Here is a 9,616-nt window from a genome sequence, read left to right as displayed (position 1 = left end):
TAGTATAATGTAGCAGAAATACTATAATTTAGCAGAAATACTATATTAAGCACAAATCCTATATTAAGCACAATTCGTATAAAAAGCAGAAATACTATAAAAAGCAGAAATACTATAATTTAGCAGAAACACTATAAAAAGCAGAAATAGTATAATGTAGCAGAAATACTATAATTTAGCAGAAATACTATATTAACCAGAAATACTATAAAAAGCAGAAATACCTTAAAAAGCAGAAATACTATAATTTAGCAGAAATACTATATTAAGCACAAATCCTATATTAAGCACAATTCGTATAAAAAGCAGAAATACTATAAAAAGCAGAAATACTATAATTTAGCAGAAACACTATAAAAAGCAGAAATAGTATAATGTAGCAGAAATACTATAATTAAGCAGAAATACTATATTAAGCACAAATACTATAAAAAGCAGAACTACTATATTAAGCACAAATCCTATAAAAAGCAGAAATACTATCATTTAGCAGAAATACTATAAAAAGCAGAAATACTATCATTTAGAAATACTATAACACACACAGAAAGAGAGAGAAGCCAGTTTTTAGGTCAGTCAAGCAGCCTGGGAGCTGCTAAATTTGAATCCACCAATCAGAGAGGCTGTGTACTTTTTTCCCGCCAAAACAGGTGCAGCCGTTTTTACACACGCAGCAGAGAGGCAGGATTTTTGCAGTCTATTTCTCATAGTGAGGACTAAACTCAAACAAATGACCATAATTTCCTAACCGTAGGGGCTAGAACGATCATTCTTACACCGTTTTGTTCAGCAGAGATGGGGGAATCTTCAAGTGTTGACAATTTATCATTAAAATATGAATTATTAAAGATATTTGACTTCTAATGCACCATAACTGAGTAGAGGCGAAGCAAAAACTGCCTTGACTTGCCCTCAAACAACGCTTTCTAACTCTAAATCTATTTGGAGTATCGATATCATTCTTTCACCGTAAGAGACAGCAGGCTTTGGTGAACAACCATGGAAATTTTCAGGTCTTTGTGGAAATCTATCAAAAAGATATGACGAGAGAAAAAAGTGGCTCATTTCCAGAGTTTGAAATCTGAAGAAATCTGAGCGAAGGACAAATTTCCTACCCTCAAACAAGTCTAACTCATCTCAGAACGGTAATAGGTGAGAAAATAATTCTTGAATTGTGAGCGTCAGGAGTGTCTGAAGATATACTGGGACAAGCCTCATGTCTTAACGTCGCTTCGTTAGGGAGATATGACGATTCGAATATGCCTCTCATTACAGAAATCAAGCGGTGATTTTGAACAAACTCTCCATTGACTTTCTATGGAGAGTTTTCAGACTTTGTGTTGGTCTGAGGAGATTTGCCAAAATTCTATAAATCCCACAACAATGATAATGACATTTTCTGAAAGCCAGCAAAAATACCTACGTTTTGATGTATAATTTGTGGAAGTTGAGTGAAAATTGAGCAAGTAGCAAGAAGTTGTTCGGACATGAAGAGAAGACTGCGAAACCTTCAGTGCCTCACTTAGAACCAACTGCATAGCAACCATAACAACCCATGTATTTTGTGAAAAATCACAATTTTGCAACTCAACACTTTAAGGGGTATAAAAATAAAACGGTAAAAGATTTGAAAAAGCTGATTTATACCTGAATAGCCCAATAATTTGAGAACATTTTAAAGTTTGAATGGTTGTTCTAAGTGAAAATATGAGGAAGTAGTTAAGTTTCAAAAACAAGCAAGTTTTAGCAGAATTGTGGAAGTTTTCCATTCATTTCAATGGGACAAATTAAAGGAAAAAAGCTTAATATTTTAAAAAGTATAATAGTGAAAAATACCAAAAGATATAGCCGGAAAGAGCAAAAATAGCAGAATAGTTTAAAATTTGAATGGTGAAAATAGCACAAAAATTGTGGAAGTAGTTAAGTGCCAAAAAGTGTACGGAAGCAACTAGAATAATAATAAAGAATAAAGAGAAACAGGAAAACAATAGTGTGGATGCCTTAAAGCATCCACACAACTAGAAAAATTTGCATTTCCTGCGAAAATGCAGTGTGGATGCTTTAAAGCTGAAGCTGTCTGCAAAAACTAGCTGAAAAAGCTGAAAAGTTGCAGAAATTGTAAAAACTTTGCAGAAGCAAAGGAACTTTGCTAAAAAGTAATAACTTAGCAGAACTGCAATATCTTAGAGGAAACATAATACTTGGCAGAAATACAATAGCATAGCAGAACTTGGCAGAAATATTGTAACTTACCAGAAACACGATAACTTCTCAAATATACAAGAATTTAGGAGAAATAGTATAAGATAACAGAAAGAATATATTTAGCCAAAAATACTTAAACATTACAGAAACACTATGATTTAGAAAAATAGTACAACATAGCAGAAATACTGTGATTTACCAGAGAAACTGTGATCAAATATGAATATTGTAATTTTAAATTAATACTATGTTTTAGCACAAATACTATAATTTGACAGAAATACTATCATTTGGCAGAAATACTATGTTTCAGCACAAATACTCTGGTTTAGCACAAATATTATAACATAGCAGAAATACAATTATATAGCAGAAATGCTATATTTAGAAAGAGAAATATAATATAGTAGAAATAATATGATTTAGCAGAAATACTGTAATCAGCACATATACTGTAACATGACAGAAATTCCTCCACTTAGTAGTAATACTATAACATAACACAAATGTTATGATTTGGCACAAAAACCATGATTTGGCAAAAATACTATGATTTAGCAGAAATACTATGATTGAGCAGTACTACTACCAGTACTAAGTACTAAGATGTAGTAAAAGTACTTTGATTTAACAGAAATACAATTATGGAGGAGTAATACTTTAAAATGGGAGAAATATTGATACACACACACATACACAGAGCCTAAAGGGAACAGTATTTGTGCCATGGAGTGTTAACAAGAATGTGAGGTCCATATTAGAAAAGCTGGTAAAATCATAAAAAAGTTTGCAGAATTGTAATAAATGATGAATATGAATTACTGGTCTGTGATAGTGTATTAATTTGTAGGGAAAAAAACATGTTGACCAATGTGGGATTGAACCCACGACCTTTTGGTTAAAGACCCGTGTCATTACCAACTGCGCCACTGGGAAAGAGAGCGGGCGCCTGGAAGACAGGGTCATGAGCAGTCAGAATTAGATCGCGGTGAGAGGCGCGCTGAGTTACAAAACGTCGTGTAACTCAAAAACTAGGTGGACTAGAAACATAATTCTTGTACTGGGTCAATCAGCGGACTTTGGTGTACTTTGACTGCGATTTTTATTGCTCTTTGTACAACCGTTGCTGAGATATGACGAGAGAAGAAACGGCAGACCTCAGATATGATTGGCTGGCTGGGAAGCCGTGCAGGCCCTGATATGTAAATTTCAGGGCTAAGTGTCTCAGTCCTCACAGAGGATTGGCTGCCTGGGGACCTGGCAGTAATATATAGAAATAGTATGATTAAGCAGAAATACTATAAAAAGCAGAAATACTATAATTTTACAGAAATACTATAATTTAGCACAAATACTATATTGTCACGGGGGTGTGGGGAAGGAGGACCCAGGCGCAGTGCTCTGTGTATAAACAGTGCGTTTATTTACAGTGTGTGGAAATAACAACAAATTCCCGTGCTTTCCCCAGACTCCCGTGTTGTGTCTTCTCCCACTGTTTGTGCTCTCCGCTCCCGTGTCTCAGCACTCCCCGTGCTGGCTGCTGTCTGGCACTCCACCCCTCTCCTCTGGACACAATAGAAGCAGCCGTCAGGACACATACAATCGCGGGCATATACACACACACTAACCAAGCACAACTGGATGACTGACGTGGAGTCTCACGCAATGATCCCGCGTCGGTGGGAGCTCCAAGACTCTCTTAAGTAGCCAGAACCAAAACAAGCAAAAACAACAAACAACAAACCCTCCCAGGTCACAGTCCCAAAGTCAGACCGCGCATCCCGCAGCGGCGCATCCCGCTCGCCGATCTCCCCCGGCTGCGGCGCGGGCTCCTCCCGCTCGCCGAGGTCCCCCGGCTGCGGCGCGGGCTCCACTCGCTCGCCGAGCTCCGGCGCGGGCTCCACCTGCTCGCCGAGCTCCGGCGCGGGCTCCACCTGCTCGCCGAGCAGCGGCGCTGGCTTCTCCTGCTCGCCGAGCAGCGGCGCGGGCTCCTTTGGCAGCGGCGCTGGCTTCTCCTGCTCGCCGGGCAGCGGCGCTGGCTCCACCGGCTCGCTGAGCTCCTCCGGCAGCAGCGCTGGCTCCACCGGCTCGCCGAGCAACTGCTCGGGCATGCGAGCTCCACTGGCTCGCCGAGCTTCTGCTCGGGCAGTGCGAGCTCCACCGGCTCGCCGAGCTCCTGCTCGGGCAGTGCGAGCTCCTCCTGCTCGCCGAGCTCCTGCTCGGGCAGTGCGAGCTCCTCCGGCTCGCCAAGCTCCTGCTCGGGCAGGGCAGGTCCGGGTGGCGACGTAGCAGCCGGTGAAGAAGATGGCAGAAGGGTGACTGCAGGCGGATGAGATGACGGCGGTGCCACAGCTGCAGATGTTGAAGCAGCGAGTGGTGTGGAGACCTCTGACCGAGGTGATGTTACCTGCGCTGTCGGCTCGTCCACTGCAGACACAAAACCAGATGGGGAGGGAAATGGAAAATTGTCCGTACTACTCACCACAGCCGACTCTTGAGAAGTTCGTGGATTAGGCTGCGGTGAGGAAAGCCGGTGGAGCGAACGTCGTTTCCGTGTAGACGTCGGGGCCGGCATCTCAGGCTGTGAATCCACCAGCGGTCCGGGCCGGTGAGCAGCCTGAGGAGGAGAGTGGAGGTGGAGGGTGGAAAGCAGGAAGTCCAGGACAACTGGATTGAGGGAGTCCACCAGCCAGGGGAATTTAACAAGTGTCTCCACATATGTACAAGCATAGAGCAAACGGGGAAGCAACACCAAAAATATATAGTAATACATATAACTAGTCCATAACTGCTCAGGGATCCTGGGTTGCTCAGACCCAGAACCCTGACATATATTAAGCACAAATCCTATAAAAAGCAGAAATACTATAATTTAGCAGAAATACTATATTAAGCACAAATCCTATATTAAGCACAATTCGTATAAAAAGCAGAAATACTATAAAAAGCAGAAATACTATAATTTAGCAGAAACACTATAAAAAGCAGAAATAGTATAATGTAGCAGAAATACTATAATTTAGCAGAAATACTATATTAAGCACAAATCCTATATTAAGCACAATTCGTATAAAAAGCAGAAATACTATAAAAAGCAGAAATACTATAATTTAGCAGAAACACTATAAAAAGCAGAAATAGTATAATGTAGCAGAAATACTATAATTTAGCAGAAATACTATATTAACCAGAAATACTATAAAAAGCAGAAATACCTTAAAAAGCAGAAATACTATAATTTAGCAGAAATACTATATTAAGCACAAATCCTATATTAAGCACAATTCGTATAAAAAGCAGAAATACTATAAAAAGCAGAAATACTATAATTTAGCAGAAACACTATAAAAAGCAGAAATAGTATAATGTAGCAGAAATACTATAATTAAGCAGAAATACTATATTAAGCACAAATACTATAAAAAGCAGAACTACTATATTAAGCACAAATCCTATAAAAAGCAGAAATACTATCATTTAGCAGAAATACTATAAAAGCAGAAATACTATCATTTAGAAATACTATAACACACACAGAAAGAGAGAGAAGCCAGTTTTTAGGTCAGTCAAGCAGCCTGGGAGCTGCTAAATTTGAATCCACCAATCAGAGAGGCTGTGTACTTTTTTCCCGCCAAAACAGGTGCAGCCGTTTTTACACACGCAGCAGAGAGGCAGGATTTTTGCAGTCTATTTCTCATAGTGAGGACTAAACTCAAACAAATGACCATAATTTCCTAACCGTAGGGGCTAGAACGATCATTCTTACACCGTTTTGTTCAGCAGAGATGGGGGAATCTTCAAGTGTTGACAATTTATCATTAAAATATGAATTATTAAAGATATTTGACTTCTAATGCACCATAACTGAGTAGAGGCGAAGCAAAAACTGCCTTGACTTGCCCTCAAACAACGCTTTCTAACTCTAAATCTATTTGGAGTATCGATATCATTCTTTCACCGTAAGAGACAGCAGGCTTTGGTGAACAACCATGGAAATTTTCAGGTCTTTGTGGAAATCTATCAAAAAGATATGACGAGAGAAAAAAGTGGCTCATTTCCAGAGTTTGAAATCTGAAGAAATCTGAGCGAAGGACAAATTTCCTACCCTCAAACAAGTCTAACTCATCTCAGAACGGTAATAGGTGAGAAAATAATTCTTGAATTGTGAGCGTCAGGAGTGTCTGAAGATATACTGGGACAAGCCTCATGTTTTAACTTTGCTTCGTTAGGGAGATATGACGATTCGAATATGCCTCTCATTACAGAAATCAAGCGGTGATTTTGAACAAACTCTCCATTGACTTTCTATGGAGAGTTTTCAGACTTTGTGTTGGTCTGAGGAGATTTGCCAAAATTCTATAAATCCCACAACAATGATAGTGACATTTTCTGAAAGCCAGCAAAAATACCTACGTTTTGATGTATAATTTGTGGAAGTTGAGTGAAAATTGAGCAAGTAGCAAGAAGTTGTTCGGACATGAAGAGAAGACTGCGAAACCTTCAGTGCCTCACTTAGAACCAACTGCATAGCAACCATAACAACCCATGTATTTTGTGAAAAATCACAATTTTGCAACTCAACACTTTAAGGGGTATAAAAATAAAACGGTAAAAGATTTGAAAAAGCTGATTTATACCTGAATAGCCCAATAATTTGAGAACATTTTAAAGTTTGAATGGTTGTTCTAAGTGAAAATATGAGGAAGTAGTTAAGTTTCAAAAACAAGCAAATTTTAGCAGAATTGCGGAAGTTTCCCATTCATTTCAATGGGACAAATTAAAGGAAAAAAGCTTAATATTTTAAAAAGTATAATAGTGAAAAATACCAAAAGATATAGCCGTCATTAGCAGAAATAGCAGAATAGTTTAAAATTTGAATGGTGAAAATAGCACAAAAATTGTGGAAGTAGTTCAACGGCGAAAAGTGTACGGAAGCAACTAGAATAATAATAAAGAACTAGAAAAATTTGCATTTCCTGCGAAAATGCAGTGTGGATGCTTTAAAGCTGAAGCTTTCTGCAAAAACTAGCTGAAAAAGCTGAAAAGTTGCAGAAATTGTAAAAACTTTGCAGAAGCAAAGGAACTTTGCTAAAAAGTAATAACTTAGCAGAACTGCAATATCTTAGAGGAAACATAATACTTGGCAGAAATACAATAGCATAGCAGAACTTGGCAGAAATATTGTAACTTACCAGAAACATGATAACTTCTCAAATATACAAGAATTTAGGAGAAATAGTATAAGATAACAGAAAGAATATATTTAGCCAAAAATACTTAAACATTACAGAAACACTATGATTTAGAAAAATAGTACAACATAGCAGAAATACTGTGATTTACCAGAGACACTGTGATGAACTATGAATATTGTAATTTTAAATGAATACTATGTTTTAGCACAAATACTATAATTTGACAGAAATACTATCATTTGGCAGAAATACTATGTTTCAGCACAAATACTCTGGTTTAGCACAAATATTATAACATAGCAGAAATACAATTATATAGCAGAAATGCTATATTTAGAAAGAAAAATATAATATAGTAGAAATACTATGATTTAGCAGAAATACTGTAATCAGCACATATACTGTAACATGACAGAAATTCCTCCACTTAGTAGTAATACTATAACATAACACAAATGTTATGATTTGGCACAAAAACCATGATTTGGCAAAAATACTATGATTTAGCAGAAATACTATGATTGAGCAGAAGTACTAAGATGTAGTAAAAGTACTTTGATTTAACAGAAATACAATTATGGTGGAGTAATACTTTAAAATGGGAGAAATATTGATACACACACACATACACAGAGCCTAAAGGGAACAGTATTTGTGCCATGGAGTGTTAACAAGAATGTGAGGTCCATATTAGAAAAGCTGGTAAAATGATAAAAGTTTGCAGAATTATAATAAATGATGAATATGAATTACTGGTCTGTGATAGTGTATTAATTTGTAGGGAAAAAAACACGTTGCCCAATGTGGAATCGAACCAACGACCTTTGGCTTGCAGACCCATGTCACTACCAACTGCGCCACTGGGAAAGAGAGCCGAGCGCCTGGAAAACAGGGTGATGAGCAGTCAGAATTAGATCGCGGTGAGAGGCGAAAAACGCCGTTTTTTGGAGTTACAAAACGTCATGTAACTCAAAAACTAGGTGGACTAGAAGCATAATTCTTGTACTGGGTGAATCAGCAGACTTTGGTGTACTTTGACTGTGATTTTCATTGCTCTTTGTACAACCGTCGCTGAGACATGACAAGAGAAGAAACGGCAGACCTCAGATATGATTGGCTGGCTGGGAAGCCGTGCAGGCCCTGATATGTAAATTTCAGGGCTAAGTGTCTCAGTTCTCACAGAGGATTGGCTGCCTGGGCACCTGGCAGTAATATATAGAAATAGTATGATTAAGCAGAAATACTATAATTTAGCAGAAATACTATAAAAAGCAGAAATACTATAATTTAGCAGAAATATTATAAAAAGCAGAAATACTATATTAAGCACAAATACTATATTGTCACGGTATGGCATGGCAAACCGTGGGGGGTGTGGGGAAGGAGGACCCAGGCGCGGTGCTCTGTGTATAAACAGTGCGTTTATTTACAGTGTGTGGAAATAACACCAAATTCCCGTGCTTTCCCCAGACTCCCGTGTCGTGTCTTCTCCCAGTGTTTGTGCTCTCCGCTCCCGTGTCTCAGCCCTCCCCTTGCTGGCTGCTGTCTGGCACTCCACCCCTCTTCTCCTGGGGACACAATAGAAGCAGCCGTCAGGACACATACAATCGCGGGCATACACACACACTAACCAAGCACAACTGGATGACTGACGTGGAGTCTCACGTAATGATCCCGCGTCGGTGGGAGCTCCAAGACTCTCTTAAGTAGCTTAAGGCTTAAGTAACCAGAACCAAAACAAGCAAAAACAACAAACAACAAACCCTCCCAGGTCACAGTCCCAAAGTCAGACCGTGCATCCCGCAGCGGCGCAAAAAAAAAGCGCCGCTCTCCTGCTAGCCGCTCTCCTGCTCGCCGAGTTCCGGCGCGGGCTCCACCCGCTCACCGAGCTCCGCCGTGGGCTCCACCCGCTCACCGAGCTCCGCCGTGGGCTCCACCCGCTCACCGAGCTCCGGCGCGGGCTCCACACGCTCGCCGAACAGCGGCGCTGGCTTCTCCTGCTCGCCGGGCAGCGGCGCTGGCTCCACCGGCTCGCTGAGCTCCTCCGGCAGCGGCGCTGGCTCCACCGGCCCGCCGGGCAGCGGCGCTGGCTCCACCGGCTCGCTGAGCTCCTCCGGCAGCGGCGCTGGCTCCACCGGCTCGCCGAGCTCCTGCTCGGGCAGTGCGAGCTCCACCGGCTCGCCGAGCTCCTGCTCGGGCAGTGCGAGCTCCACCTG

Source organism: Neolamprologus multifasciatus, chromosome 16 (genome assembly GCF_963576455.1).
Source record: "Neolamprologus multifasciatus chromosome 16, fNeoMul1.2, whole genome shotgun sequence".
Classification (NCBI taxonomy): Eukaryota; Metazoa; Chordata; class Actinopteri; order Cichliformes; family Cichlidae; genus Neolamprologus; species Neolamprologus multifasciatus.
The sequence above is the reverse complement of the archived record's forward strand: the minus strand, read 5'-3'. Positions refer to the sequence as shown.